We start from the raw sequence: 23411 nt of genomic DNA on the forward strand, positions 1-23411 counted from the left end.
TGCCCGGGACAATCATACTCACTACACAGTATACTGTGTAGGAAGTTGGAGCAGTTATCATTTTATTTTCAACTCAGTCCCTCAGATTGTTGGAGTATCAGTCTTCAAAGTAGACTGAGCGAGAGCGTGGAAGAGAGAGACTGGAAGTGAGAGATAGAGTTCACTAATGACTACAGGCACAGTATGGTGGGCCCCACTAAACTCAGCAATATTGTTCTGTTATGGCTAGTTATCTTAGCCAGCTTCAGATCTCTTACTCTCTCTCTCTGAGGGGGACTTTGGCTCACTACACCAGATGGAAACCAACTTCCTCTATTGCCTCAAGCCTTATCTGCTCCCCAACTGGCGTCCTCTTCCCTGTGTAGTGCACTGCTTTTGACCAGGGCCCATGGGGAGTGCACTAAACCGAGAATGGATTGCCATTTCAAATAAAAGTCGATTGGTCTCATACACAGTTCAGCAAATGTTATAGCGGGTGCAGTGAAATGCTTGCGTTATTAGCTTCTAACAGTGCAGGAAAAATTTCAACCAAGTACACCAACAATAACAATAATAATAAAAACAAGAAAACCACGAATGTCAGAATGAATTCAGTTGACAATCCAAATAACAAATTCAATACAGTTGAAGTTGGAGGTTTACATACAATTAGGTTGGAGTCATTAAAACTCGTTTTTCAACCACTCCACAAATTTCTTGTTGGCAAGTCGGTGAGAACATCGACTTTGTGCATGACACAAGTCATTTTTGCCAACAATTGTTTACTGACAGATTATTTCACTTATAACTCACTGTATCACAATTCCAGTGGGTCTGAAGTTTACATACACTAAGTTGATTGTGCCTTTAAAAAGCTTGGAAAATTCCAGAAAATAATGTCATGGCATCAGATTTCCACAAGTCTGGTTCATCCTTGGGAGCAATTTTCAAATGCCTGAAGGAACCATGTTCATCTGTACAAACAATAGTACGCAAGTATAAACACCATGTATGACCACGCAGCCGTCATACCGCTCAGAAAGGAGACGCGTTCTGTCTCTAAGAGATGAACGTACTTTGGTGCGAAAAGTGCAAATCAATCCCAGAACAGCAGCAAAGGACCTCGTGAAGATGCTGGAGGAAACAGGTACAAAAGTATCTATATCCACAGTAAAACGAGTCCTATATTGACATAACCTGAAAGGCCGCTCAGCAAGGAAGAAGCCACTGCTCTAAAACCACCATAAAAAAGCCAGACTACGGTTTGCAACTGCACATGGGGACAAAGATCATACTTTTTGGAGAAATGTCCTCTGCTCTGATGAAACAAAAATAGAAGTGTTTGGCCATAATGCCCATTGTTATGTTTGGAGGAAAAAGGGGGATGCTTGCAAGCCGAAGAACATCATCCCAACTGTAAAGCACGGGGGGTGGCAGCATCATGTTGTGGGGGTGCTTTGCTGCAGGAGGGACTGGTGCACTTCACAAAATGGATGGCATCATGAGGGAGGAAAATGATGCGGGTATATTGAAGCAACATCTCAAGACATTAGTCAGGAAGTTAAAACTTGGTCGCAAATGGGTCTTCCTAATGGAGAATGACCCCAAGCATACTTCCAAAGTTGTGACAAAATGGCTTAAGGACAACAAAGTAAAGGTATTGGAGTGGCCATCACAAAGCCCTGACCTCAATCCTATAGATTATTTGTGGGCAGAACTGAAAAAGCGTGTGTACGAGCAAGGAGGCCTACAAACCTGACTCAGTTACACCAGCTCTGCCAGGAGGAATGGGCCAAAATTCACCCAACTTTTTGTGGGAAAGGTTGTGGAAGGCTACCTGAAACGTTTGGCCTAAGTTAAACAATTTAAAGGCAATGCTACCAAATACTAATTGAGTGTATGTAAACTTCTGACCCACTGGGAATGTGATGAAATAAATAAAAGCTGTAACAAATAATTATTCTGACATTTCACATTCTTAAAATAAAGTGGTGATCCTAACTGACGTAAGACAGGGAATTTTTACTTCGACTAAATGTCAGGAATTGTGAAAAACTGAGGTTAAATGTATTTTGCTAAGGTGTATGTAAACTTCCGACTTCAACTGTATACGCCAAAATATACACTATATATACAAAAGTATGTGGACACCCTTCAAATGAATGGATTTGGCTATTTCAGTCACACCTGTTGCTGACAGGTGTATAGAATCGAGTACACAGCCATGCAATCTCCATAGACAAACATTGGCAGTAGAAAGGCCCGTACTGGAAAGCTCAGTGACTTTCACGGTGTCACCGTCATAGGATGCCACCTATCCAACAAGGCAGTTCGTCAAATTTCTGCCCTGCTAGAGCTGCCGGTCAACTGTATGTGCTGTTATTGTGAAGTAGAAACGTCTATGAGCAACAACGGCTCAGCCACAAAGTGGTAGGCCACACAAGCTTACAGAACAGGACCACAGAGTGCTGATGCGTGTAAAAATCATCTGTCCTCGGTTACAACACTCACTACCGAGTTCCAATCTGCCTCTGGAAGCAACGTCAGCACAAGAACTGTTTGTCGGGAGCTTCATGAAATGGGTTTCCATGGCTGAGCATCTGCACACAAGCCTCCATAGGTTGTAGAAGCGTTGTTGGGGTTCCTTCCCCATGGTGTCGGTGTGGTGGGACCATTTCAGGTCCTCAGTGAAGGACCTTGAAGCGTTTGGTACACATCCTTGGGAACCAGAATTCAACTCTGCTGCATTGGGAAGAAAGGTCGATTTTTTTATTTTTATAAAGCACTGTGAAGTCAGCTGACATTCATAGATGGATGGGAATCCATATATCAGAAATGATTTGATCATGATGTCAGATTTTATGTCTGAGTCCAGAGTAAATTTTCTAAGAGTACTGTAGTTTTGGTTATGTTTCATTAACTTTGGAGCTTTTGTCTGAAGTCAGTGCAAATGTTTGGGTATTAAAGTTATTGTCCAGCACGTTACACTATTGAGATGAACAGATGGTGCTCACTCTAAATGATCTGCTATGTCCTTAATCTACCACCAGAGGGGGTTCTCTCCTGAGAAATGCACTTGGAGTGGGTCCGAGTCAGAAATGTTCTCTTGAGTTGGATGTCATAGAATAGAAAATTCAACGAACCGTTTAGAAAATAGAACATCCTTCCACTCGCCAACCCCTGGCCGGGATGCATCTCATCTTTCAGTATGGTAACATAGTAGCCTAAGGTTACGATTCTGGAGAGTTCTACCATGCACAATTATCAGAGATTGTGTATAACATAACCTTTAGAGCAGCTGTGTGTCAGTGGTGGGAAAAGTAAAGGACTCAAGTAAAAATGGAAGACCAGCAGCAGTAGGGATGACATGTTATATTGATTGGTGTGTGTATTAGACCATATTGCTGTCCTGCCTGAGCATTTGAAATATAACGAGTACTTTTGGGTGTCAGGGAAAATGTATGGAGTAAAAGTACATACACTGAACAAAAATATAAGCGCAACATGTAAAGTGTTGGTCCCATGTTTCAAGAGCTGAAATAAAAGATCCCAGAAATGTTCCAGTCGCACAAATTTGTTTTACATCCCTGTTAGTCAGCATTTCTCCTTTGCCAAGATAATCCATCCACCTGACAGGTGTGGTATATCTAGAAGCGGATTAAAAAGAATAATCATTACACAGGTGCACCTTGTGCTGGGGACAATAAAAGGACACTAAAATGTGCAGTTTTGTCACACAACACAATGCAACAGATGTCTCAAATTTGAGGGAGCGTGCAATTGGCATGATGATTGCAGAAATGTCCACCAGACCTTTTGCCAATGCCTACTTCTGTCTGTAAATAAAGCCCTTTTATGGGAAAAAACTCATTCTGATTGGCTGGGTCTGGCTCCCTAGGCCCACCCACGGCTGTGCCCCTGCCCAGTCATGTGAAATCCATAGATTAGGGCCTAATGGATTTATTTCAATTGACTGATTTACTTATAAGAACTGTAACTGCTTTTACATTTTTGTTTCATATATATTATTTAGGAATATAGAGTAAAAGTTGCGGAAAATATAAATAGTAAAGTACAAATACCCCCCAAAACTACTTAAGTGGCCTAGTACTTCAAAGTATTTCTACTTAGTTACTTCACACGTGCAAAAAGCTCAGGGGAACACTTTTACAATGTTGCAAGACCCAGGTGGCATTCTTAAATTGTATATGTGTTAAAATATTTCTGACCTGTTACTAAAGTAATAGATAGATACATTTGAGTGTCCACTTGTTTGCAAGTTGATGGCTATTAGTATTTTATGTGTATCAAATGAAACCGCAGAGCACAACTATTCATGCGCCAACATGGCTGGTGTAGGGTCGCCAGCTTCATGCTTTGAAACGCGTTGAAATTCGGGAGAAAACCTTTGTTCAGAGGGAGCATGCTTCGTAGTTTTCGCGATTTCCAAATGAATTTAATTGGTGATGTCATCTGGTTCGAGAGGGCTGTGTGTGTTGGTGCTTCAGAGTCACCATCCAGTCAACGTGTTGTAACCACAGGCAACACAGGCAGTGGAGCTCCCAAATAAAAAGGCGCTTTTAGTTTTTGGTTCATGGCATGGGATATTTTCAACAATGCTGCAGTGACGGAGATCTGAGGACCTTGAGAACTAGTTGGACGTTTTCTAAAGGAATGTTGAAGCCACATTGTGTTCACAATATATTTTCATTTGAAAAATAGTGTGTGGGTTTATATGGATTATGCATGCTGAAATGTATATATAAGAAATATACATGACTGTGCATGAGCACAACCCTTAGCTTCAACTAGGCTGTGACAAGCCTCCCCCCTCCTGTTTCTGCAGTTTTATCCATACCGCTGACTGTGAAGCTACCTTTGCTATTCGTAGTACGTGGTTGCAGGGCGCAAAGAGAACGGACAATCGCACCGGACCGTTCCGGGGTTCGGATGAGGTGTTTGAATAGATTCTTTGATTTTAGAATTCCATCGACCTTTCTATCCATTATTTTCTACAGAAGTGATGCAAATGTGTTAGCAATGAGGTTGTTCTTCGTGGGATTTCTACTCGGTTTGGAGATCCTGTCTCCTACAGGAGCTATTGATGGTAAGTGACATTCTAGTGTTCTAGCCTATGGCTTTGTGAAACTGCATGTCCACTTAGCAACATAGGGCCTATACAGTGTAGGCCTATTCACCACACGGTAGGCTAGCCTATTTGCCTTCATAACACCAATAGGCTTCAGACTCGATGTGATCGATATGAGCCATGGGCTTTTCCTTCAAGCTAAGCTAATCACCCTAGAAGGTTCCATGTTTGTGTGACAGCCTAAAGTCGATCTAGCTTGCCCACCTTTTGGCAATTGCTCATTTCATAACCACCTGCTGTAGCCTAGCATACATGCTTCTTTTAGGGTGTTGTTGACATGACAAATACAACTGATCGTCCACAGATGTTGAGTTTCATATGGCTTAATTTTTTTTGCTTTAATCAGCGGGGATTCAAAGCGGTGCTTGGCTACATTGACTTCAGTGTTGTGCTGCCCGCTACTCTGTTTTACTCCCAGATGTAGCCCCGCGAATGTTTCAGAATTAATATGCCCTTTGTTCATGTTCTGTTGTTGTCATGCTCATGAAGAAGGTGGTCGTTCATTGTTGTAAGGTCATTCAGCAGGTATCTGTGGTATCTCAGCACATCAGTGAAAGGCCTGCTTTCCCCCCAGTTCTAGGTAGGCTAGACCGAAACAGCAGCACACTACCTTGATTCGATAAGTAGGCTACACGGACCCGATCAACATGCCTCTGCTTTTCACCGATTTCTCTGCTGTGGAATCCTCCAACATTTGTATCATTTGCAGGTTCTAAACGGTAGCCTTCTATGTGTGAATCGTTTATGGTTCAGAATCGATGGCTGTTGGTCTGGCTGCAGCCTGCTCTCAGAGCATTTCGTATTATTCTCTACATAAATCCGATACACACATTTATTAAGATATGTATTCATTTGTGGATCATCCATTTCGTGTGATGTTACGAATTGCAATTTGTATGTTATGAATGTGCAATTCATGCAATGTTACAAATTTGCAAAACCTGCAATATGTTACAAATTCTCAAAACTTATGTTATGAATTCCAATTTGTTGTGATTAATGTTACCTGGGTGGCTAAATCTAACATTAGCTAGTTAGATAAAGTTAGCTAGGTTAACATTAGGGGAAGGGTTAGCTAAGTAGTTGTAGAGTAGCTAAAAAGTAGTAAGTAGTTGAAAAATTGTCAGTGATGAGATTTGAACACACGACCGTTATACACCCACGATCCACCCCAACCAACCACCCTCCTTTAGTTTTTGCCTAAATATCTTTTCACATTTGAGTTCCAAATAGCTCTAACGTTGCCCCAGCGCTAATTTTTTTTTTTTTTTTTTTGAGCCTGTGAGGTCACACTGCACCCAACTGTTCCAATGTAATCGTTGTGCAACAGGACAGTTAACCCGAGTTTTATTTGAGGCATGTTCCGCCTCCTCATTCATTTACATAGAAGTAGCCCATTTCACTGTAGCAGACAATTTATATTTGAGGCTTTACTGAGTTGGAAAAACTTCTCTCTTCAACAAGAGCCCAAGCACTTCCCCAGATCAAGTATGCAGACATTGGCACAGTCTTGTAGAAGCCTTTCCCCCTGGCACATGTTCTGTCTGGCACTCGCATTGCTTTCATTGTTGTTTCGCTTACAAACAATTAGCTTTCTTTGAACATGTGTGCATTCCTATCAAAGTAAGTGCCTTTATTTTCTGTTCTTATGACAAAATAAGGTGAACGGATGGTTAACTGATCTTTCTTGTAGATTTCCGGAAGGGAGCGATGGTAGGTGACACAATTCCTTTAACATGCTTATTACAAACAGACCAAACTCATCTTGTCTCCTTATCTTTGGTTGAAACGAAAAAAACAAACATGGCAGTGCGCACAAACTACCCATCGTCGAAGTACTTCTGACTTTTAGAAAGTGTTTGACAAAACTATTTCGATCAATGGTGAGCTAGAGTTAGCTAAATATGACCACTTGTGTTATGTCAATGTTTCCTCAGTTAGCGCGTGCACTAATGTAGCCCACATTTTTCGGGTTTAGGTGATTGTGCTATGCTGTCGCTACTTCTGTGAATGTCTGAACATTGCATCTAAAAAAATAAACTGGTCACATTCAGGACGTAACATTGTAAGATCTGTGTTTGTGCAAAATGTTTCTGTGAAAAAAAGTGTGGCCGGCTCAAACGCTGACTGTTGCATCAATCGAAACTGGACGTTCTAAATAAGCGTTCTAATCACACCGGTTTGAGCGTAGAGCTGCGGGGACCACTGTAGAATGAACACACACACCTGTGTGTTGGTATGTGTCAAAGGGTTAACTTCTATCTTATGTAACTGTACCAAACGTAACATCATACAAATTTTAAGTGTCCCAGATTTACATTTACTACGTTACGTCTACTCTGAGACCAGGCTGCAGTAAACTAAGGATTTTAGCAGTGACCAGGCTACACCTTAGAAGATATAGTTCAAACAGAATCACTGTGTTGATATATACGTCTTCATGTTTGTTTTGAGCTGCAAGCAGTAAAAACAACTGTTTGGTTTTTCAGTTGTGATCTTTATACCGAGGTAGGCTGTTGTCGTGACTTGTCCCAACATGCAGCGAATTTTATGTCTGGGGGGCGACTACATGAATCACAACAGATACTAACATTGATGACAGTCAGGTAGCCTATAGAGAACTGAATTAAATAATGTTGCAATGTATTGCCATCCTGAAATCCTCATGTGCTTCTCAGGGCTGCGTTGGACTCTTCGCTAGTTTGAGAATAGTGACTGGCTACAGTGCGTCCTTGCAACAATGATTCTGTCTGTGGCCATGCACTTTTAGAGCTAGAACATTGTAGCCAATGATTTGTAACATCTGGCAATGTCTTGGCAATACAAAGTGTCAAGTAGACCATAATTTGTAGTGTCACTGGCATGGTTAACTTGAATGAAATGGAATGAACCCACGATGCACGGACTGACGCCAACGTCTTTTTTTTGGTCCTGTCTGGGCTGGCCATCTTTTTTTTTTGGTGTGGTATGGACCGGCCATGATTTCAATGTCCACGGACGTTGATTTTTGGTCTGGACTGGATTAGGGATGTGCATGGTTATGAATATCCGAACAGATGTTATTCTTCAAACACCGAGTATTGTGTGTGAGCATTCCTTTTGTGTGTGTGTGTGTGTGTGTGTGTGTGTGTGTGTGTGTAAAACATAGGCCTACTTTTCACACTGAAATGGCTTTTTCTAAATTTAAATAAAAATATCCATGTGACATTGCTACGTACAAGGATACACCATGACATTTGTTGTTTTATGAAATGAATCATTTCAAACTATTCAATGTAGTTTTTATGACATGCGCCCCATAAAAATACCAGAAGCCAACTGGTAGCCTTCACATTTGTACCATGTTGATTGCCAATCAAACCGGCAAAGTGGATCAATGTGGTGTGAGAGTTCACTAATGCAATGGGGGGGTGGGTGTGTAATTTAAAAGCTAGCGAAATGAGAAGAAGTGACAACAGGCAACCAACAGGTAGACTTTTTTTGTTTGTTTTACATCCACATGGTCAAAGGTATGTGGACACCCGTTCAAATGAATGGATTTGGCCATTTCAGCCACACCCATTGCTGACAGGTGTATAAAATCGAGCACTTTTGTCACACAATGGCACAGATGTCTCAAGTGTTGAGGGAGCGTGCAATTGGCATGATGACTGCAGGAATGTCCACCAGAGCTGTTGACAGTGAATTTTGTTAATTTCTCCACCATAAACCGCCTCGTGTATTTTTAGAAAATTAGGCAGTACGTCCAACTGGCTTCACAACCGCAGACCACGTGTATGGTGATGTGTATGCACGAAAAAGAATGAGCATTAAAATGGGCAAAAAAAAGCTTTTCTGAAGCAAGACTTTTGCTAGGACTGTCTGTGTGGTCTGAGTGGGTAGGGTAAAACTGAAATCTGTCTGTTATTTGCAGAGCGGTTTCAACCTCACTTTATTGGTCAATTAACCAATTTACTGCATGGAGATGTCACCATGGAAAGATTAAACTCCCGCCCATGCAAACCTGCTGATTAGAAGGTCCTGTGTAGATAGTGTTGTCAACCAGCAAATATAAGGAAATGACACTGATCAAATTATTTCACACTTCTACAGTGTTACAATGTTGTACAATATAAAATACAGGCAAAACTGAATTTTGACTACACTGGACCTTTTTAAAGAATGAACATTCCAGAAATGTTTCGACCCAGATCTAACAATAAAGGGGCAATAAGGGGGCTCCTTATTTATTTTATTTTTGACATGTCCTGGGATACGGACCATTTTTTGAGGTTGTTAAAGAACCCCGTGTGAGCGAGCATAGATAGGTCTACTCTCCCGGGCCTTAGCCTCCCACCTCCAAGCTCTGGGAAACATCTGGACAGAGTGAGACCATTAATCCACAGTGTATGTGATGGGACTATGGGGGGAGGAGCTGACTCCTCACTCACACAGAGGATAAAAACAAAACAAACGTTACCAGCAGGAATCAAACCAGCTGAAGTATAGACCACATGACGTCTGAGTAACATTTTGTTTCCTTTGTTTCCCAACCTTTATGACTCAATCACCAGTGTTGGGAAACATTGGACAGAGCAGTACAGTACAGAATGGGTAACACTACAGTGCCTTGCGAAAGTATTCGGCCCCCTTCAACTTTGCGACCTTTTGCCACATTTCAGGCTTCAAACATAAAGATATAAAACTGTATTTTTTTGTGAAGAATCAACAACAAGTGGGACACAATCATGAAGTGGAACGACATTTATTGGATATTTCAAACTTTTTTTAACAAATCAAAAACTGAAAAATTGGGCGTGCAAAATTATTCAGCCCCTTTACTTTCAGTGCAGCAAACTCTCTCCAGAAGTTCAGTGAGAATCTCTGAATGATCCAATGTTGACCTAAATGACTAATGATGATAAATACAATCCACCTGTGTGTAATCAAGTCTCCGTATAAATGCACCTGCACTGTGATAGTCTCAGAGGTCCGTTAAAAGCGCAGAGAGCATCATGAAGAACAAGGAACACACCAGGCAGGTCCGAGATACTGTTGTGAAGAAGTTTAAAGCCGGATTTGGATACAAAATGATTTCCCAAGCTTTAAACATCCCAAGGAGCACTGTGCAAGCGATAATATTGAAATGAAAGGAATATCAGACCACTGCAAATCTACCAAGACCTGGCCGTCCCTCTAAACTTTCAGCTCATACAAGGAGAAGACTGATCAGAGATGCAGCCAAGAGGCCCATGATCACTCTGGATGAACTGCAGAGATCTACAGCTGAGGTGGGAGACTGTCCATAGGACAACAATCAGTCGTATATTGCACAAATATGGCCTTTATGGAAGAGTGGCAAGAAGAAAGCCATTTCTTAAAGAAATCCATAAAATGTGTCATTTAAAGTTTGCCACAAGCCACCTGGGAGACACACCAAACATGTGGAAGAAGGTGCTTTGGTCAGATGAAACCAAAATTGAACTTTTTGGCAACAATGCAAAACGTTATGTTTGGCGTAAAAGCAACACAGCTCATCACCCTGATCACACCATCCCCACTGTCAAACATGGTGGTGGCAGCATCATGGTTTGGGCCTGCTTTTCTTCAGCAGGGACAGGGAAGATGGTTAAAATTGATGGGAAGATACAGGACCATTCTGGAAGAAAACCTGATGGAGTCTGCAAAAGACCTGAGACTGGGACAGAGATTTGTCTTCCAACAAGACAATGATCCAAAACATAAAGCAAAATCTACAATGGAATGGTTCAAAAATAAACATATCCAGGTGTTAGAATGGCCAAGTCAAAGTCCAGACCTGAATCCAATCGAGAATCTGTGGAAAGAACTGAAAACTGCTGTTCACAAATGGTCTCCATCCAACCTCACTGAGCTCGAGCTGTTTTGCAAGGAGGAATGGGAAAAAATTTCAGTCTCGATGTGCAAAACTGATAGAGACATACCCCAAGCGACTTGCTGCGATTACAGCTGTAAAAGGTGGCGCTACAAAGTATTAACTTAAGGGGGGCTGAATAATTTTGCACGCCCAATTTTTCAGTTTTTGATTTGTTAAAAAAGTTTGAAATATCCAATAAATGTCGTTCCACTTCATGATTGTGTCCCACTTGTTGTTGATTCTTCACAAAAAAATACAGTTTTATATCTTTATGTTTGAAGCCTGAAATGTGGCAAAAGGTCTCAAAGTTCAAGGGGGCCGAATACTTTGGCAAGGCACTGTATGTACAGTATGACCAGTGTTGAGAAACAGTGGACCGTAAAGGTGCAGGAACCTGATCTCGTGCTGTTAGCACAAAGAACCATGTCACAGATGTCCAGATGGAAGACCAGGGCAGGGAATGGAGAAGTGAGTGTGTGTTTGACTGGATGCTGCTATGTTAGAGGCCAGGGAAGAGGAAGGAGGGGATGTGTGTGTGTGAGGGAGAGAGTGATGCTGCTATGCTAGAGGGCAGGGGTCAGCCACTTGAGCTGAAACATGTGGATTCATCAGCATCACCACTGGGCTCCGCTGGCTGTCCCCAGCATGATTTAGGGGTTGAGGGGATTGGACAGGCCAAGTTCAGAGGGCGAGGCCATCCCCTGCTCTGTTCTGTTCCAGGACTGTCCTTTCCTAGCTCGATAGTTTATTTATCCTTAGCTGCACATTGTAAACGGCTGTCTGGATCGTATATCAGCTCTGTTGATCTTTGAGTCAGGATCCTCTAAAAGATGCCAAACCAGAAATGTGGGGTGACCTGGTGATCACATGCATGTGAATGCTGTAAAAGTAGCAAATGCAATACCTTTACAATGCATTAACTAAAATGTAATTAAGGGTTAAGATGGTGTGCAGTGTAATGTTCTCATCAGCAAGGATCTGGATCATTTTACCACCACTCTGCTTAGAAGTGATTTAATAACACAGAGCAACTGACCCTCAAATGACTCGTGTTACAGGAATAGATACACATGATGCCTCTGCCTCCTACAAATACAGGTTCAGGATCATTTTAACTCCACTCAATGAACGACTTGTGACTAAGTGTACAAAACATTGAGAACACCTTCCTGATATTGAATTATACCCCCTTTTGCCCTCAGAACAGCCTCGATTTGTCGGGGGCATGGACTCTACAAGGTGTCGAAAGCGTTCCCCAGGGATGCTGGCCCATGTTGACTCAATAATGCTTCCCACAGTTGTCTCAAGTTGGCTGGATGTTCTTTGGGTGGTGGACCACCCTTGATACACAAGGGAAACAGTTGAATGTGAAAAACCCAGCAGCATTGCAGTTCTTGACACACTCAAACCGGTGTGCCTGGCACCTACTATCAAACCCTGTTCAAAGGCACTTAAATCCTTTTGTCTTGCCCATTCACCCGCTGAATGGCACACACATAATCCATGTCTCAATTGTTTCAAGGCCCCAATAAAATCCATCTTTGAACGGACTCATTCCCTTCATCTACACTGATTTTGAAGTGGATTTAACAAGGGATATCAATAAGGGATCATAGCTTTCACCTGGATTCACCTAGTCAGTCATGGAAATGTTTTGTGCACTCAGTGTATGTTACTGTAAGAGATCCTCTGGAGGCTCCTTTGTAAATAAAACTATACAAAATATATTCACGTCACCCAATTTATTGATTAAAACAGACTGTTTAGCAATGAAGGTCGACAGAAGCCTCAGCAGCACTGTAGGGTAGCACCATGGTGTAGCCGGGGGACAGCTAGCTTCCATTTTCCTCTGGGTACGTTGACATCAATACAAAACCTAGGAGGCTCATGGTTCTCACCCCCTTCCATAGACTTGGACATGAATTATCACAACTTCCCGGAGGATGTCCTCCAACTTATCAGATCTCTTGCAGCATGAACTGACATGTCCACCCAATCAAAAGATCAGAGAATGAATCTAGTACTGAAATCATAAGCTTCAGCCAGCTAGCATTGCAGTGTATGAAATGTGGTGAGTAATTGACTCAGAGGCAATAGTTGAACAGGTTTGAACAAATACATTTCTTACAAAATGAAGGAGAAGCAAGATATTTGATTTTTGACTTTCAGTTCCACTTACTTAGCTAGCAAATGCAAATAACTAGTTTAGCCTACTCAAACACCCTGCTCAAACAGAGCGATGCTATGTTAGCTAGCTGTTTATGGCTATCCAACACACTACTGGAACTCTTCCTTGTCAAGGTAAGCTTTTGGTTTAACAAATGTATTGCCACTGGGGCTCACCGGTGTAAGTGTGGAACTGCTTACTTACCATACACTGCAATGCTACTGCATCATTGTACCGTGTTTACTAATGCGTTAGTTCTATTAGCTATGTTGACTATGAAGTTACTTTAGCTAATATGGTGACAACGATGTAGGCTGTGTGTAGAGGTTATATGGTTTGACTTGGTCACATACAGCTGATGTGTTGTCCATTTGAAGTCCACAAGTGAGGGGAAAAGGTGAGAGGAGGGGAGAGCATATGTGAGAAGGAATACGACGTGGTTGCTATGAAAGTGAACTTTGTTTACGCGTGATCCGCGGTGTATTCATTCCGCTGATTCTGTTGATGAAAGCAAACTGAACGAAACCGGGATAAACATACCTGAATTTGTTCAATAGAAACTCTCGCGTACAACTGTTGGACTAATGATTACACCCTAGATTGTCTAGATGCAGTCGAGTGTGCAAAGCGGTATTGAATGTGTCATTGTCTGTCACCTCAAATTTTTCTCTCGACCTGTGTGCGCCTACGTTGTAAACTAGAGTTCAGAGGCTAGGTTGTAGCAACCTCATGGTTGTTATAGGGAAAATTTGAGGATCATGTAGTAGCCTAAACCTATCGACATTACATTGAACTGGGTGAATGGAATATGAATGACAGTCATCCAACATGCTCTAATAGAAATAAAGGCCATGCTCATATATATATATATATATATATATATTTTTAAATCTTCCTCCCTCATCAAAAACTGCACCGACTGCCACGGCTGTATGTTACCATTAGAGATAATGTGCACATGTTACCTCCCAACATATCTAGTCTCCCACAAATCTACCCGACTTGCTTCCAAGTACATTTCTATGCCCCTATGATACTGAGCAGACTTACGTGACCACAACAAAGGTATGGCTGAGCTGAACTGTGGAGATGGGTCAGGAGGTGGAGTGTGAATTCCAGAGGAGACTGTTTCCCTGACCTTTTTAAAGGGACATTTCCACTTAACATCCTATTATCTCCAGGATCATACTAGTGTCTAGTAAAAAAATATAACAACAAAGGTTCCTAAGTAAATGACCCCCTATGATCATCAGGGGTCATTTTCTTTTGGACCTTTGTCTGTCGGTCTGGAGGGGAAGAGAGGGTGAATTCCAGAACCTGGGGCCTGGTTCTAACCCTAATATGCTGACCACATCGGTTGCGGTGCGTGCGCGAGCGTTGCAAAATAACTGGGCGTGGCATAACCGTCGGAACACTCAGAGCCTCCACTGGAAACATCTGCCAGGAACATTCTAGAACATCCTGGCCTAACATAGCTGAAGCTTTTAGGTAGTCCGCTATAGCGCACTCTCAGGTGGCACACCAAATTCTATCATTTTATTTTTTGTTCTGTAATGAGATTTGTGGAAAAGCCATGTATCTTAGTTATGTAAAAGGGGGTGGGAAATGGAGCAGTGTCTTTGGGAATTAAGATGCAAACAGGTCTCCCATGTTTTCACAAGGCAGCAGTTTAGCCTTTGAATAGACTGTAGTAAATGCAGGGTTATGGTGGTGGGTGTCTACTAATACTTCCTAGCGGGAGACAATGCAGGTTTAACCTAAACCGAAATAACAATGTGGCGATAGTGGGAGTCTTGACAATAACTGTATAAAATCCATTTTTCTTTCCTCCCTCTTCCTGTAAAGCATCGTAGATTTAGCCCGAGCACAGACTGGAGGCTAGAGGCAGGGTTGCGTCCCAAATGGCATTCTACTCCCTATATATGACCAGGCCCCATAGGGAAATAGGGTGCCATTAGAGACGCATACACAGATTAGCATGAATGGTTCAGTGTGGTTTTCTCCCTCTACGAAGGCGTGAGGCTCGCTAGATGAAAGAGTGTTTGTTGATGGTGAATAGCAGGGGTGTGTTGTAATTGGTGTTTTCTGCATTTAGCTCCCATAAGACCCTGAAAGGAGCAGATTGGTTTATTGAACATAATGGGAGGGAGTGGGGGGGGCGTGTGGGTGTTGATGTGAAGAGATAACAAGGAAGATGCCTTGGATTTCTCTTTAGGTTATAGAAACGATAGGCCCTTTCACACGGCATTGTTCTTAGCCCTGGGCTGTTCTTAGCCCAAGGCTATGACTGATATTGGGCTAGCTCAGCCTGTGTTCACACAACCAGAGCTACCTGAAACCAAATGTCACGTTTTATGGAGTAGAATTTTCAAATTAGGTAACAGTGTAATAACTGATTGGCTAGCCCCGAAAAATCGGTGCTAACCAAGTTTAGAATGTGCAGGTGTAAACACTCGTTTAGTCCCAGGATTAAAGATCCCTTAATCCAATGTTTGTCTTTTCCATGCATTTCACACAAGGGACTCAATTTGTCGGCTAGCTTTAAGTCAAACGCACGTTAGTTAAACATTTCATCATGTAATAACTGGGTCACTGGCACGCCAGTTTTGGCAATTTACCTGTCTAACATTAGCATGTTTGCGGTGGAAATATGAGGTGTGTCATTTAAAACAATGACCCAAAGGGCTAATGTCAGGCAGCGCTTGGTGGGGATATTTAAGACCAACCAACAACTGGTTTTAGCTGTGACTCACACTGCCCATGGTGCCTGTATTCTTAGGACTTAGAAACGTAGTTTTTCCCCCGTTTTAGTTGACAGAAATCCAAGCATGGCCTCTTCTTTCAATAAAGGCTGTTTTTATGTGTGTCCTGCACAATGTACAGTAATCAAGTAAAACCGTCGATAAAGTTTGTGAGACGGCTTGGAAATCAATTTTAATCACCAAAGCTTTATTCAAACATCAAGTTTGAGAGGCGCACCAACAGTGAGTTGACGTTCCCTTTTTATCTATGTATAGTAGGCAGGCCAACATTATTTTAGCCATGCTTTGGAGGTGCATAAAACCCCCTCCGTGAAGGAGGCTACATGTATCCATGCCCATCATGAAGTGAGATGATAACCCAGGTGAACCTCATATTTAGATATGGTTTTCTTCTTCTTTAAAAAAACAACCAAGCCCTCCGTAGACTACCCTCACCATGATAACGAAGGCTGGTTCAACCACAATGCGTTCTTTTTTTTATGCTGGTGATTTTGTCATTACGTTTTACATCTATTTATTGTGGTTGGAATTTAATGGTTGCAATTTATTAAAACCAAACTTATTCGAATTATTCACTGTCCTGATTTAATGGTGAGAATGTCCGTGGCACGCATGCAAAGCAACTTCAGAAGTGTGAATGTGATCTGTAAGATGGGTTCGATATGTATATTAAACATATTTGGGCGCAGTGTAACGGTCAGTGAACATTCTCCCTTTCTCTTCATATTGGATCTTTTGTCCAGCTGTTGTGAAAAGTTTTGGATATGCGTAAAACCCTTCATAGTCGGCGTTGTTTTAATATTATATGCCCACAGGAAGCAATTATGGTGCCGGTAAGTGTATTGAGACAGCCTATTTAAAACACGTTTTGATTAGAATTATTCGCTGTGTTTTTAGGCCTTATCAATAATGAATTTTAATCTTGCTCATTGACAACATTTAGCATGACCATGCTCAGCCATAATGCAATTTACTGTAGGCCTAGCCCCTATATCAGGGTGAATGCTACATTATGCATATTTACACATTGAAGCCATGCAATTACTCAGACCAATGTGGACTACCAACAGGTTCAAGTTAACATATTTAGCAATGATGGGATAGTCTACATGTTTGTTTCTGTAAGCTGTTTAACAAACTATAATGGACTAACACGTGGATGTCGATTTAAGCCCCCCCCCCACACCTCTCTGATTCAGAGGGGTTGGGTTAAATGCGGAAGACACATTTCAGTCGAATACAATCCATTCGACAACTGACTAGGCCTTTCCCTTTCCCTAACGTTGGATTTGGATTTGGTTATATAAAAACCCGTAAATACACAACCTAAAGCAAACACATATTTAACCATGGAGCACAGTCTGCCTTGCCAGAGGTGCCAAGCCTCGACACACCCGCAACTTGTGTATTCATCAAAACACCACCCTTTTCACGCCAATGCCAGCAACTGCGCCAATAATTGTGCTTGTGAAAATAGCTAAACTATTTGACACACCCCCGAACCTATAACGCCAGCGCTTAGATTGACCATTGCTCTAGGTTTGTTAAAATGGAGCCCAAGGAGTAAACCGGGCTCTTCAAATGTCGCAACTGGTTGCAACGTTTGCCTGACATCCGACGCAAACGTGTGAATCCTGGCTTTGTGACTCAAGATTTGTTGTTTTTCTATCTCCTGATGGTGAACTTTTCACCGGACGCCTGGGGATGACCAGTGAGGCAGAACGGTCGTTACACTGAGCACTCTTCCAGTCTTAAAGTCTTGGTTCCACCTCCAGAAACACATTGGCTATTCCAAGGCTGTTCCATGGCTGTGTGTGTTTTGCGCTCGACTGGAGAATCGATTGGGGCCTCCTGTTCAATCTCCTCCACTCTGCTGCCTGCTTTCACACCTGGCCAGGAGGAGAGAGGAGAGCGAGAGAGAGGCAACTGATGTGTGGTGATAAGATTCCAATTTCATGGACTACTGCCATGTGTCAGACTTGTCTGCTTCTGTTAGTCACAGCTATTGAACTCAGATTCCCATGCGTCCTAAATGGCACCCTCTCCTCTATCTAGTGCACTACTTTTGACCAGATCCCTCTGGTGAATAGTGAATACGGTGCCATTTGGGATGTATCCACAGCCATTGGCTTGATTGGCTATGCATATGGGATACATTAGGATGAGAATGAACCACTCTCCCGGTACTGAGATCTTTGAGGAGGTGGTGGGCCATATGGACTTCACACAGTTGCTCAGCTTTTTCTTTAGTTATCCTTGACTGGGCGTTTGTTTGACTTGTTTGCTCAGCAAAGGCTACATTGTTCGTGACAACTTGATCACTTTGTCAGCCTTGTGTCACCAAGAAAGTCTTTGACCACGGACCACAAACTGGTTAAATCAATGTTGTTTCAACGCAATTTGTCAACGCATTGCGATGTGGAAAATACATTGTAAACTGTTGTTTTGAGGGTAAAGTTTCCACCACAGGATTATTAAATCCTGGTAACCAATTTTCAACATAGACAAACCTTGTATAAATGTTGATTTTTGTACCTTTGAAACAACGTCAGATCTTCAACGTAATATATAGGCTGGATAGCACGTCCTACTGGAGAGTTTCTATCTACAGCTATCCCAGCCCTTCTTCGCTTTAATATTTGTCACTGACTATTACCAATGTACTATCGTGAGAAGGATTGGTTGATAAATCTCCACTTAATAGATTCACCGTTGCTATCGAAGTCATTCCAAAGGGTAGGTTCAACAGAGCAAACAAATCCTATACATTATCAATGTTGTTATTTAGCAGTGGTGAAAAAAGTACCCAGTTGTCATACTTGACTAAAAGCAAAGATACTTTTATAGAAAAGGGACAAGTCACCCAGTAAAATACTACTTGAATCTCTGATCAAAAGTAAATATACTAAAGTTATAATAATTTCAAATTCTTTATATTAAGCAATCATTTTCTTGTTATTTTAATGTATGGATAGCCAGTGGCACACTCCAACACTCATACTAAACATACATGCTTTGTTTGTAGATTGTGAGTCAGCCAGATCATAGGCAGTAGGGAATACCAGGGATATTCTCTTGTTAATGTGTGAATTGGACCATTTTCCTGTCCTGCTAAGCATTCTAAATGTAGCAAGTACTTCAAGGAAAATGTATGGAGTAAAAAGTATATTATTTTCTTTAGGAATATAGTGATGTAAAAGTTGTCAAATATAACGATTAAGGTACAGATACCCATCAAAGCTACTTAAGTTGTACTTATTTTTAATTAAGTACTTCATACCACTGCTATTTATGCCTATTGTATATAGAATTTGGGAAGTCATCAACAGCTATTGTTTAAATTCAACTCAGGATTCAACTAAAAATAGACAGTATATAGAATCTACAAGTTAATAATAAATGTGTTGGATTCACGTCTCCATCTCAACCCCAAATAAAAGTTGAATAATAGGATTAAATCAAACTGTATTCAAAGTGCATTTTCAATGGTTGAAATCACAGTGATAAGTAGGGATGCACGATATATCGGTGAACATATTGGAATCGGACGATAATAGCTAAAAATGCCAACATCGGTATCGGGTGATGTCTAATTTAACGTCGAGGTGCAAAACCATTGTCAAAGCTGACGTGCATACCTATATAACGTTGGTACATGACGTAATGACGCCACGTAAAATGTTGCGCTATACGTGCAACACAACATTCCTAAACTAGCCCACAATGTCTGCTGTGTGGATCGAGCAGTCAACAAGTCGAGTAGTAATTTGAAAGAGTAACAACATTTCAGTGAGACAACTCAAAGGCGAAATCCATTAAAGCCATATAATGGATTTCATTGCCCTTGACAATCAACTGTTCTCTGTCGTGGGTGATGTTGGCTTTCGCCGACTGGTCGAGCACCGGTACACACTACCAAGTGCACTATTTTTCAGATGCTGCCCTCCCGTTGTTACGCAGTAATAGTGTCACTGCTATTAGCTCTACAACATACATACTGTGGCGTGCCGTTTGGGTATTTGTGTCAAAAAAGATACAGTAGCACTGTCAAAGCTGTACAAAAAAGTCTGCAATTACCGGCCACTAACAATGTGTTTACAATACCGAATTGGTAATAAAGCATCATTTGTTTGACCGCAACTTCTGGGGTAGCTAGCTTTAGCTTGGTATCTCGCTAGCACCAATACAACCAACTTGAAAATAATGACCAGTAGAAACTGCAGTCATTTTTATTATTCTTAGCAATGATTTAGGAATCCTTGTGAGTAAGTATTAGATAGGTTGCCAATTGTTGTTCGCAAATTGAAATTGAATTTCGGTCCATGAAAATAAATAGCTAGCCAGCTACTTAGCTTTGGGCAACAGGGTTAACGTTATAAGCAGCCAGCTAGCTTCATCTGGCTCGACCGGACCGGGTTATGTGTTGTGAAGCTCGCCGCAATAAAGATTAGGCACAATAGTTGAATTTGTGGTTTGCCTTCAAAATAAAAGTATGTCAGTGATGCAAATTAATACATAGTAGAATTTTGCTATACTTTTATTTTGAAGCCTAACCGCAAAGTCACTATTGTGGCTAGCTTCACATAATCAGATAAGAACTGTCTTATAAATTATTTTAGATGATGACACCTAGCTATTTCGTTAGCTAGCTAACTATAGCTACTGAAACAGATTGTCATATTGCATTGTTTATGGGGAAGAACATTGTTTGCATCCATGAGCTAGCTAGCTTTAAAAGAAATGACCAGCACTGTAGGTACACGCGAGAACTTTACCAGCATCATAGCATACGTGTCGATGAATCGTAGTGGTAGTGTAATGTGTAATAACTACTTAATAATTTAACGTGTTCATACATTTTTTTTATGTGATGTGCAGTCTTTCAGTTCCTGATTGGTCAAAAAGCTTATTTGACACGTTAAATAGTATCTTTTTTGACACGCAAAGACCCAAACGGCGTTCCATAGAAATCCTGGTTGAGAATGAAACGACTGAAGAAATGAACAACGTAACAGCACAGCAAGTAAGTGAAAGAAATAGGTTTTGATGATGTTTTACTGGTAATGGTGACATACGTAAATGCTAACAAAAGAACTTTTTGGTGTGTGTGTGGGTGTGTGTGACCTTTTTTTTTTAACTAGGCAAGTCAGTTAAGAACAAATGCTTATTTACAATGACGGCCTAACCAGGCCAAACCCGGACAGTGCTGGGCCAATTGTGCGCGGCCCTATGGGACTCCCAATTGAGGCCGGATGTGATACAGCCTGGATTCGAACCAGGGACTGTAGTGACTCATCCCTAAAGCCAACACCTCATTCGGCCGCCTTTGTTTCCAGTACTCTGCTGCCTGTGACTGGAACGAATTGCAAAAATCGCTGAAGTTGGAGACCTTTATCTCCCTCACCAACTTCAAACATCAGCTATCTGAGCAGCTAACCGATCGCTGCAGCTGTACATAATCTATTGGTAAATAGCCCACCCATTTTCACCTACCTCATCCCCACAGTTTTTATTTATTTACTTTTCTGCTCTTTTGCACACCAATATCTCTACCTGTACATGATCATTTATCAATCCAGTGTTAATCTGCAATATTGTAATTATTCGCCTACCTCCTCATGCCTTTTGCACACATTGTATATAGACTCCCCTTTTTTTCTACTGTGTTATTGACTTGTTAATTGTTTACTCCTGTAACTCTGTGTTGTCTGTTCACACTGCTATGCTTTATCTTGGCCAGGTCGCAGTTGTAAATGAGAACTTGTTCTCAACTAGCCTACCTGGTTAAATAAAGGTGAAATAAAAAAATAAAAAATGCCTCTTGCAGTGCCTTAGACCGATGCGTGTGTGTTAACGATTTAACTGTACCAGAATGCTTAAAAGGACTCTAAAATGTTAAATATGGATATCCGTATAGGCCAAAAAATGTCATATTGGTGCGTCACTACTGATAACACATTTAGGTGACAACTAAAGCAAAAATCAGACAGATTTTCCTTTGGAATTGGGTTGTGCTTTTAGATGGTTTGAAAGCATATAGTGATAACACATTGGGAATTCAACTTTTGGCTGTCTTTTTGAGTGGGTGAAAATGGGTTGCAATCTCATTGATCAACGTATCTACCAAATATGACCCGATTCACCACGTTGAAATGACATCGCATTGCAGCTCATTAATGCATTATCTGTAAAGAGAGCTCTCTTCTCCACGATCAACAATCTAACTACCTAACGACTCACTCCTCACTGCTTCAGCTGACCTCTGTGCTCAGTATCCGGGACCTCATTTATCTACCATGCGTACATGGAGCTTGTAGGATTTGCGTGTGCAACAGATCATTGGGATTTATCAAACTGTCACACTCAACATATACTCATTGTTTTCATTGATAAATCCGAGACATACTGAATTTGTGCGCTCGTGAACGAGCGTTACAACCCCGCGGTTACAACCCCCAAGTTTTTGTGGTATCAGAAACCCCCCCCACCCCATTTCCTGTATAATTTGGAGACGTTGGAACTGGGCCTTGAAAGTTTCTAAAGGAAAGCACAATGGCAAATGTGCTGACATTTGTTCTGTAGAGGTTTGGGCAGAATGTTGTCATCTTTTACAGTGCTCATTCTGCAAGATGAATTGTCTATTCAAACAATTTAAAAGTCAATGCGACGGCCCACACTTCCAAAAGACAAATTGTCGTTCAATATTTTGTTCATCAATACATGATTGTTTCTACTGCCTTGTTATAGGCTCTGAGATGAAAGTCTAGAATGTCATGCTCCTATCGCACAGCAATACTGTAGCCTACCCATACTGTGAAATATTTTAAATAGGCTACTGGTTTATTTACTTTCGAGCATGCTTGGCTATTGAATGAGTAATGGATAAATGGTAGCAATCCTTTCTTCCCTCTGCCTTCTCCCCTGTTGCTGCTGCGTTCATCTCTGGTCTTACTCACCAAAGCCTTAACCTGCTCACTTGATCCTATGCCCACCACCCTAGTCAAGACCTGTCTTGTGCTTTCTCCCCTCATGGTTGACATTGTCAGTGTGTCCCATTTGCGCTGGCACATTTTGGTAAAACAAACAAGGACTTGACCCAGCTAACCTCAACAACTACCAACCCATGTCCAACCTTACATTTGTGGCTAAAGTCATTGCGCATGCTGTAGCTTCCCAACTCCAGCAGCACATGGACTTCTCATGAACTCTTTGGGCATCTTCAATCAGGCTTTAGGACCAATCACAGCACAGAAACGGCTCTGGTCAAAGTGGTCAATGATCTTTTACTAGCGGCTGCCTGGCAATCTCATCCTCCTCATCCTACTGGACCAGTTGCCTTTTGACACTGTTTGCCATTCCATCCTCAAAAGGATGGAGAGGCCTCTGGGTATCACCGAAACAGCCCTGGCCCGGTTCAGGTCCTACCTGTCGAGCAGCCATAGCCCGGTTCAGGTCCTACCTGTCGGACAGCCCTGGCCC

The 23411-nt window shown here is 41.7% G+C and overlaps 1 pseudogene; it reads left to right on the forward strand.

Moving 5' to 3' along the window:
* Positions 1-4460: 4460 nt before the first annotated feature.
* LOC135528469 (low-density lipoprotein receptor-related protein 1-like) overlaps positions 4461-23411 on the forward strand; it is a 155764-nt pseudogene continuing 136813 nt past the window's right edge.

The sequence above is a fragment of the Oncorhynchus masou genome, chromosome 33, assembly GCF_036934945.1.
Source record: "Oncorhynchus masou masou isolate Uvic2021 chromosome 33, UVic_Omas_1.1, whole genome shotgun sequence".
In the NCBI taxonomy this organism is placed as follows: domain Eukaryota; kingdom Metazoa; phylum Chordata; class Actinopteri; order Salmoniformes; family Salmonidae; genus Oncorhynchus; species Oncorhynchus masou.